Source organism: Eptesicus fuscus, chromosome 13 (genome assembly GCF_027574615.1).
Source record: "Eptesicus fuscus isolate TK198812 chromosome 13, DD_ASM_mEF_20220401, whole genome shotgun sequence".
Classification (NCBI taxonomy): domain Eukaryota; kingdom Metazoa; phylum Chordata; class Mammalia; order Chiroptera; family Vespertilionidae; genus Eptesicus; species Eptesicus fuscus.
Window position 1 is genome coordinate 10,672,977 of NC_072485.1, and position 10,500 is coordinate 10,683,476.

At 39.4% G+C, this 10,500-nt stretch overlaps 1 long non-coding RNA gene across 1 annotated transcript; it reads right to left on the minus strand.

The window, feature by feature from the left end:
* Positions 1–1,453: 1,453 nt before the first annotated feature.
* On the minus strand, positions 1,454–8,491 carry LOC114227914 (uncharacterized). The gene is made up of 3 exons (XR_003614012.2): positions 8,385–8,491; positions 7,048–7,185; positions 1,454–1,638 (listed from the first exon to the last, which is right to left on the minus strand). It is a non-coding gene; the product is annotated as an uncharacterized LOC114227914 (long non-coding RNA).
* Between the last annotated feature and the right edge of the window lie 2,009 nt (positions 8,492–10,500).

A 10,500-nucleotide genomic window follows, 5' to 3' on the forward strand; every position in this document is an offset into this window, starting at 1 on the left:
CTGCCTGCAGACTTAGGGGTCCCAGGTTCGATTCCAGTCAAGAGCATGAACCTTGGTTGCGGGGCACATCCCCAGTAGGGAGTGTGCAAGAGGCAGCTGATTGATGTTTCTAACTCTCTATCCCTCTCCCTTCCTCTCTGTAAAAAAATCAATAAAATATATATTTTTTTAAATCACTGAGATTTATTCAGCTGTCCACCCTGTGCTCCACATGTGTAAGGGAGAAAGGACGCCGTTGGAAACAATAGATGGTAGATCACGATGATTCTAAGACAATCATGGCGAACCCACTGCACTCCGAAGTAATTGATTTAGGGCTGGCTATGTGATTTTGTTCCATAAGACATAAGGACAAATCTGACAACATGCCTCTAAAAGGAGTCCTCACTCTTAACGAAAGAGACAGCACTTCTTGTTTAATTTGGCAATTATCCTATTAAGTGTGACATCAGCAAATGCTGAAGTCAGGTAAGGGGAAAGCCATCTAATAGGTCTACTACATGCTGGACCAGGGGCCTACTAGACCTCTACATGTTTTCTTATATAAGATTATAAACTTCCACATTATTTAAACCAATTTCAGATTGGCTTTTATTATACGGGTTTTTTTTTTTTAAATCTTTATTGTTGAAGATAATACATATGGTCCCTTTTCTTTGACCTTTATATTTCAGTGAAAAGGCTACTCAAACTGCAAGCACTCTAGAGAATAAAATTTAAGTTAGCTGAAACCGAAGACAAATTGAAGGATGGAAGTGAACATTAGCTATAATTAGGAATGTAAAGCACACTTGGAATACTCAGTAAAGCTAGCATTTGTAAGTGTTTATGTCATTATAGTGTCTTAACAGTTAAGAAATTCTAGCTCTGGCTGGTGTGGCTCAGTTGGTTGGGTGTCTTCAGTGCACTGAAAGGATCAATGCTTGGTCAGGGCACATGCCCGAGTTGCAGGCTCCATCCCTGGTAGGTGTGTGCAGGAGGCAGCTGATTGATGTCCTGTTCTCACATCAATGTTTCTCTCTCCCTCTCCTTCTCTTTCTAAAGATCAATACATTTTTTTACAGGAACTCTAGAAATACCTGTATCATGGTATGGTGATGACAACATTATTTATTTATTTATTTATTTATATTCCTTAATCAAGATTCATTTTAGCCCAATAGAGTATATCAAAGATTAAATTTAGCACTCCGAATTTACACAACACTTTCCTAGTATTCAGAAACATATAGTCTATTTGGAAACATATGTGAACCATTCATTTAACACAATCACAACCAAAATGCCACCAGAAAATAATTACTGAAAATTGTGTCATTTTAGATACTATGAGAGTACAGGGTCATCAATCAGAGATAGAGAAATCTGTGCAAGTTCCATGTTGGGGTGGATGTTAAAACATAGAGAGTGCAAAACTGATTATGAATTGTAATACAGGGTATGAAGGTGGAAAAATCAGGCAGAGCACTGTGGTATCACATGGTACAAAGTGCTTCTTGTCAGTTTCTATAAATAAAATCGGTATTCTTCCATTCGTGCAGACTGGAAGTTCCTTCCCTCCTTTCTTGGTTTTCTACAGTCAGTTGACTGAGTTGTGTCAGTTCTTCTTCCATGGAGTCTCATTCTTCCTCTCTGTTCCTACCAAATAAAATATTTTGACTACAGAAACCTCCTAGCTGGACTTTTGCCTCCAGCCTGTATGCTTTCTGTCCTTCTGATTGCTCTCAAAATTATATTTCCAAAATATTGATATCAGCTTATTTCTTTCCTTCTTAAAACCTCCTATAAACCCCTATTGCCCTCAGGAAAGGATATAGAAATGAAAAGTATTATTGCTTCTATTAAAGCCTATAGCCTGGTAGCAGATTACAGAAAAACCCAAACATATGTATACTAAATTATTAAAGTATTTTGGGCCTAAATTTGCTCTTAGTAGAAAGTAGCTTTGTGATAGACCAGTGGTCGGCAAACTGCGGCTCGCGAGCCACATGAGGCTCACGACCTGCGATTTGCAGCTCTGTTGACTAATGAGTTTGCCGACCACTGTGATAGACCAATGTAAACTCATTTTTCAGACAAAACTACTAACTTTTTCTGCCCACACTTCATTGTACTTCTTCATCACCACACCTTTTCATGGGACATTTCTCCTCCTTTAAAGAAGCTTTCTAACCAATTCAATCATTAATATTTAAATATTCAAGGTTTATTTAGAGTTCATTTTTCTTCTCAGTTTATAGATTCTTATTCTAAAAGTACATTCAACAAGCCTCTTTCCAACCTCTTTCTAACTTATTTCTAACCAGTCTTTGTGCTAGAGATCATTGTATTTTGGAGAAAACCTTTTTCTATTTATAAATTGTTTGAATTATCAGTATAGACTTGCTTAAATGGATCCAAAATTTTATTAACGATAATATGAATAAATAAAAGTAATGCATCTGTAGGTAAATTTAAGAAAACACAGGCACAGAAGATGAAAGAATTAATAAGTTGGAAAATAAAACAATAGAAAATATCTAGACTGAAGGCTATAAGTGTAAATATAGAGAATTCGAAAGATAATGTAAAAAATATGGATGAAATGAGAAAGTCAGACATGTGTGTAATTAGAGTCCCAGGAGCAAAGGAAGGGCGATGGAGTTGAAGCAGTATTCTTGTTATTGAACTTCTACAAATCCAAAATACAATAACTACAAAGAAAACCAGACCTACACATCATAGCCAATTTTATGAAAACCAAAAGCAACGAGAAAAATCTTAAAAGCATTAGAGCAAAAGGACATGCTCCTTCCAAAGAGAAACAGTGTAAGAATGAAATTTACTTCTCAGTGAAATGATGGAATCCAGAAGACAATTTTAAAATGTCTTTACAGAACTGAAAGCAACAACAACAAAAAAACTTGCAAATTTAGCCTTCTTTGCTCAGTGAAAATACTATTCAAAGTCAAAGTAAAAACTAAAGATGTTTCCTGACATATAAAATTTACACATGAATGGCTAAGCTCCCTGTACACCACTGGTAACCTTCTTGGTAACCTGGGTAATAAGAATCCAAAAAGGTGATCTAGGGTTTTTCCAACACACTCCTGGAAGAAAAAAACGAAGGTCCGCTGCTGGAGGGCTAAGAAGTGTCATATCCTGCCCTACACGGTTTGGCTCCGTGGATAGAGCCTCGGCCTGCCCACAGCAGGGTCTGAGTTCAATTCTGATCAAGGGCATGTACCGAGGTTAAAGGCTCTTCCCTGGCCGTGGCCCAGGTCAGAGCTCATGCAGGAGGCAACCAATCAAAGTGTCCCTCTCACATTGATGTTTCTCTCTGTCTTTCCCTCTCCCACACTCTCTAAAAATCAATGGAAACATATCCTCAGGTGAGGATAAAAAAAGGAAGAAAGAAAGAAAGAAAGAAAAAGAAAGAAAGAAAGAAAGAAAGAAAGAAAGAAAGAAAGAAAGAAAGAAAGAAAGAAAGAAAGAAATGTCATATGCTATGAAAGACACATCTTGAAAATGCCTAAAGAAAGTTGTCATTTTTTCATGGTGAAAGGACTGGAGTCCGTGTTGATGAAAACACCTTGGTGGCTGTGGTGGCTGGCAGTGGCTACAGCAGCAGGGTGAACTGTGAGAGGCCTGAGACCAAGAGACAGAAGTACCGGGTGGCCCAGCAAGCTGCGGGGGAAATGGCCCACATGGTCTGCACCTGCTCTCCCTCAGGAGTGGAGGAGCAGAACCGAGGCTCAGGGGAGCGGAGACGAGCCAGCTCTGACCAAGCATGGAATTGTAGAGGCTACATGGGGACATCGGACTAAACTGCATGCACATGTTAAATTCTCCATATTTGTCATCTCCATCTTCAGCTGTTATCACATCGGGCCTTATTGGGGCAGTCCTGCTCAAGAAGTACCGAGTTGTAGATGTGATAAGATGAATATGAATAGATCAAAAACAGCCTAGGTCCTATTTCCTCTCCCTCCACTGGAATTCATTGGAAAAGATGGAAGAGCTAGCCACTGTCTTTGGTGCTTGCCGTATCCTCATCATCCAAATTGAACATTTTTGTCTCAAAAAGAAATAAAGAGGTTGTGTTCTTAAAAAAAAAAAAAAAAAAAAAGAGCCTCTTTAGTTTTTAATTGCCCAACGTGAAATTCTCAAACATAGGCACTACATTGCACAGCAGGTCTTTAGATCTTATTCTTCTCACACAACTGTAACTTTACACACATTGAAGGACTCCCCAACTTTTTATACTTGCTGCATTCTACACTTCTACCCAGGAGAGCAGGGGACTCACTTAAGTCAACCCCTGCAGGTTACAGAGCTGAGCCTGCTGCGGGAAGACCGTGCTTGATTGCATCGTGTACCTCATCAGGGAGAGCATACTACTTGTTTCTGCCGTGGGCTGATTTGAAGATAGACTCTGAATACAGGTGTAGAGGTATAGTTTGGTCTATAACATTTATGAGTAACAGGCTCTCTATTTTATGCTGTGTTAAATTTGTAGAAACTCTGTGCCCTATGGAAAGCAGTTTCCTTTCATCCAGAGCTCATAGGCTAGAGGAAAAAAATAAAGCTGTTTGTTGCTGGAATTGCCTGGGTTTAGGTTATTACTTACGGGAGCACAAGCAGCAGAGGAGGAAGATGGGAAGGGGACACTGGCTGAAGACACCAGCAAGACACCCCAGTTCTCGTAACCGCCAAATTCCCTGGGTTCACCAAAGTGACATCATAATGCAGATCTCTATGCTATAAAACGGTGGCCAGTAGCTTAAACAGACTATCTTTATTTTTTTTAAATTTCTTTATTGATTAAGGTATCACATATTTGTCCTCATTCCCCCATTCCCATCCCACACCCCTCCCACACATGCCCCCACCGCCCTGTTGTCCCCAACCGCTGGTTAGGCGCATATGCTTGCACACAAGTCCTTTGGTTGATCTCTCCCCTTTACCCTCTCCCTCCCCTACCCTCCCTCTGAGGCCCAACAGTCTGATCCATGCCTCCTTGTTTCTGGGTCTGTTCTTGTTCATCAGAAACAGACTATCTTTAAATCAGCCCATATTGCATAATAAGAATGTATCTAAAATAAAATGTCAAGTATATTTTATAATAATAATTAAAAGTCTTTAAAATTATTTTGTTTGAGGATGTAAAAATTTGTAAATGTTGACTTTGGTGAAATTATTTTCTTATGATACAATTTTAATTGATAGAAGGAAACTCTTGAAAGTTAACGATTAAGGCATGCCACTGTTATGATACCTCAATCAAAATATGATACAATATAGGGCTATTGCTTTCCTCTGCCATGAAAAGATGCAATGTTCTATTTTCTTTTCCTTAGAAATTATCTTTTTTTTTTTTCTTTTGTCTGTATCTTTTTTTTTTTTTTTAGATATTTTTATTGAGGTATTATATGTGTACATATCTTACTATTACCCCCCCACCCCACACCCACACATGCCCTCCCCCCCCAGAGTTTTGCGTCCATTGTTTATGCTTATATGCATGCATACAAGTCCTTCGTTTGATTTCAAAACTCCCCCACCTTTCCCAAACTTTCCCCCTGTAATTTGAAATTCTGTTTGATGCTTTACTTAATATCTACCATTAAGGTAATTAATGGATGTTAAACAGTCTCAAAAATAAGTTGTGTTTATGATTAAAACTAGCTTTCCCGTTGCAGGAAAAATCCTACAATAGGATTTCCTGCTGCACTCTACCCCGCCTCCATTCCTCCCTTGTTCGCCTGCCTCACCTTCTCCTCCAGCCCGCCAGCGTTTCCCTTCGGCCCCGCCTCCGCCTCCACCCTGCCCTTGTCACCCACCTGCCTTCTCCTCCAGCCCGCCCGCGTTTCCCTTCGACCCCGGCCCTGCCTCCGCCCCGCCCTTCTCCTCCCCCCACCCCCTCGGCTTGCTTGTTTCTTCGAAGCTTTACTCCCTTCTGCATCTCTTGGCTTCTTTGGACGCTGTCTTGATATGCAAATTAGTCGCCATCTTTGTTGGGGTAATTTGCATACTCATCCTGATTGGTTGGTAGGCGTGGCTTGGCTGGTGGGCGTGGCTTAGGTGTAGCAAAGGTGCGGTCAATTTGCATATTTGTCTATTATTAGATTAGATAACTCTTTTAATGCAGAGTGAATAAAGAAATAGTGCAGACTGTGGAAGGTGGTGAACCGGAAGCTGAGATAGAGTATTTCCCATTTCTATTTTCTAAAAGTTAAATTTGGAGCTCAGATATATATAGTGACCTCAAAATTTTCAGTAACGTGGTGACCTCTGTTCATTTGGGAGAAATTTCTTCTAACGGTTCTTCCCGCAATGCTGACGTTAAGGTAAGTGTAGCAATCGTAAACAGTGAACTTGGTAATAAAGACATAGAACTGCCAAGGAACCTCCCATAGAAGTGGTTAAATGTAAGACCAGCTCTAAAGGGGCGGCGCCGTGGCCTGGTAATAAGCTACCAGAAGAGAATCCGCCCACGAATAGCAGCATTTGCTTTATTTCAAACAGCAACCGTTTCTTTCCTAAGTGACACACTTTCCTGAGAAGAGCACCTTTGAATGTGAATTTATATAACTGGTGACATAAGCTGCAATGTTTTACCCTACCTACATGCCCATTTTAAAATTTTCAGGGGAAATACTTAAAAACATGCACCCTCTCTTTCCTAAATATAAGAATTATTGATGTTTTATTAAACTTCATTAAGAGTGAAAACGCTGAGATTTTGAAAACCAAACCACAGAAGTAAGTGAGCCTATTTTAAAAAGCAATTAATTGCTCTTGAACAAACAGAGACCATGGGAAAATTTAGAGCACTAAGAAGTAACGAGGTTGATTTTCTGGATGCTTTTAATTGCATTAACCATCGCTAGATGTCCAAACTTGGGAGTTTCTGGGGGGGGGGGGGGGGGGGGAAAAAAAAAAACACGAAAAAAAAACACAGTAGAAGCAGATCAAATGTTTCCTTTCATTTTTTATAGCTTCTGTGTCTACAGAATTTGAGGGACAAGTTGGGTGATGACTACAAGTTTGTCACAAAAGTCTTACCTTGCCGTATAATTTAGAGAATTGGAGAACATGCCACTGTGGGTCAAAGAACACTTTAGCAGAGCAATTTTGTCAGAACTCACTTCTACCGCCTCTTTTCCTCACTATTCTTGTGTGTGTGACTTCCTTTCTTGGAATCTTGGGAAAAAATTATGAGGTAGAACACATACAAAAAGGAAAATTAATTATTAGACATCCTAAAATTAGATTTCATATACATCTATGTGTGTTTTTGAAATTATGTGTTAATTAATCTTTTAAAGTATTATTTAGTTATATATCTTGTTTACAAAACTAGTAGCCAAATAAGAGGCAAACCTGCCAACAAATTAGGTAAGCTAATTATCATACTTAAATATAATGACTAATTCTGCACCAAAAGGTTTTCTCTGGTTCTAAAAAGATTACTGTAGGAAAGTTTATAACAAAAGAAAGAACCCAGCCTGCATGGCTCAGTGGTTGAGCATTGACCTCCGAACCAGGAGGTCAAGGTTCAATTTTCATTCAGGGCTCCATCCCCTCTGTGGGGCATACAGGAGGCAGCTGATCAATGATTCTCTCTCATCATTGACGTTTCTATCTCTCTCTCCTTCTCCCTTCCTCTCTCAAATCAATAAAAAATATATTTAAAAAGAAGAAAGAAAAATCAGATATAATGCTTTATTAATTGATAAAAATCTAAATACATTAACAAATTTCTTATTTACTAGTGTATGGCTTTTTAACAAAAGACATTATAATACATTCATTTAAACAATTGCAAATCAAATAGTGCTTATTTCACAATTTCATGGCACATCAGTTCTGGTGAATGTTCAAAACATAAATTGAAATGCTATGCAAGACACAAAACCACAGAATGTACGTAAATATAAAAATGCATTTGCATCTTTTAAAACTGCAACACTAGCCAGTTTGGCTCAGGGATAGAGCGTCGGTACTTGGACTAAAAGTTTCCTGGTTTGATTCCGGGCAAGGGCACATACCTTGGTTGCAGGCTCAATCCCCGGCCCCAGTAGGGGTGCTGGCTAGAAGCAGCCAATTAATGTGTCCCTCTCACATTGATGTTTCTCCCTCTTCTCTCGCCCTCCCTTCCACTCTCTCTAAAATAAAATGAATGGGAAAAATATCCTTGGGTGAGGATTAACAACAAAAAAAAGTAAAATAAAATAAAAGTGTTTGATCTACCAAAAAAAAAGTATATAACTCAGGACAAATCTGAGTCATTGATGTCTTGCATAATCTATTTTGGGACATAGTACTATGCATAACACTGCAGCAAAAAATGAATAATTTCTCTATCGATCACTTACATATTCAAAAGAATATACACTTACCTTCTCTGCAGCTATTTGTTTGCAATAATCACCCTAGTCATTGAACCAGCACTCCTAGGGACAGACATGAATACGGTTCCCACAATATGGAAGCATTATTTCATCCTGCGTAAGCAACTATAAAATAATGTAAGAAAGCAAAGACTTGTAACTGAAGGACTTCTATGTGATCTTGGATATAGATATAACCATTTTGAAGCAAAATTCCCTCATCTATAAAAATGAAATACCAATATTTACCTCATTGAACATTTATGAAGATTAGGTAATATAATATAGGTGAACCCACCTTTCGATTGTAAGAACATTGTATAAAGTAATACCAATAATTCTTATAATTACAGTTAAAATACCTCCCTCAAACCCCAAAGTTCTACCTGTGGTGCCAAAATTGCAATCAATAATGTTCTTTGATAATGAGAATAACATTGAGCAAGTTGTGTCAAATATTACTCAAATTTGGTAAGGAAATTGTACCAATTCTTGAGACTTTCTATGGTTATGACCTGTTTAGTTAAAGATCAGAACACAATCTGATTGTAAATTGAAGGGTTGCAACTCCCAGTTCAATACACCATCCTGCCAGGTGTCTTTAAAAAAAAAAATCCATTTTTATTGAGATACTAGTGCCCCGGTGCATGGATTCATGCACATTGAAAGAAAATTAATTAGAAGGTAGCTGGTGGGGCCAGACTGGGTGAGACGGGCCAGATACACCCTGGAGTCAACCTCCGGTGGTCCCTGCCCAGCTGGCCTACTGCAGCTGGGGCGGTGCTGTGACTTGAAAGGCATCTGTGGAGTGAGCGGGGTCTCTCCAGCAGGTGGGGTCTCTCATTCTGGCCTGCGGGGATTGGGCCGAAACTGTCTCTCTGAGAAACTTAGGGTTCTGGCATAGGTAAATATGAACGAGACTCGAATCTCCCCCAATCACATCAAAATTACAACTAAACTATAGGGCAAACATTATTCAGAATCACCTGAAATCTAGCTGGAAAGAAATCCTACAACTGAGGACATTAAAAAGAGCCACATGGAGACTGATAGGAGGGGCGAAGATGCAGAAAGTGCTGGTCCCACACTCATCTCTGGTGGCTAAAAATCAGGATGATATCTTGGCTCTGGAGGTCCCTTGTATGGAGCCAGGGGTCTCACCCACACATCAGGCCACCCAGCCCATGTTCCAGTGGCAGGGGGAAAAATCCCCATAACTTCTGGCTATAAAAACCAGTGTGAATTGTGGCTGAGTGAGTCGGACGCTGCTAGAGTCCTAGGCATTGCTATTAAAGGGCCCCCACACAAACTTCCTCAAATTCACAGGCTCTGAGCTCCAGCATTGGGGCAGCAGCTCAACAGATGAGAAGGAACTGAGTAATCTGGCAATAAGGTGAGAGTTGGGGGGGGGGGGGGGGGGGCAGTTTTTTCCCAGATAGAAGTGCTCACAGATCCCATTGTTCCTTTTCTAGGCCCTCCCCCCACAGAGCCATTAGGCTGGTGCCGTATCTAACTCTTCATCAACCTGGCTAATTCCTATTGACCCCACCCTGGTGATTCCCTGAGACCTGCCCCACCCAACTTCAGGTCCCACGCAATCCATTTCCAGTGGCTTTTCCATAGAAATGGTGGTTTTGGCTCATGCTTCAACCTTTTCTAAAATATCTCAAACAAGCAGCATCTGGCCTCAAAGTGGCCCATACATCTTGTGAAGTCAAACTTGTGAAAATAAGAGAAAAATGATGATTTTATCAGAGGATGTGGAGTGAAGGGAAAGGATTGATGTTGCTTAAGGACACAAATTTGCAATAAGTAGTAAGTAAGCCACAGTGATCTAATGCTTGATATAATTAATATAGACAATAAATATTATGCTACAATTATGTAATGTAATAAATACTGCTACAAGAGTAATCATTTATGGAATGTAATATATATTGCTACAATATATAAATAAATCAAAGTAACAAGTTTAAAAATTAGATTAAAAGTTCCAAAGACTAAGAAAAAAACCTCAACATGAAATTAAAAAACAGAATCCCAATTAAAAACAAGCAAAAAAAACATAGACAAAAGACCTGAACAGATACACATAAGAAGTTAGGAGTCTTGATTCTTGAGGCGT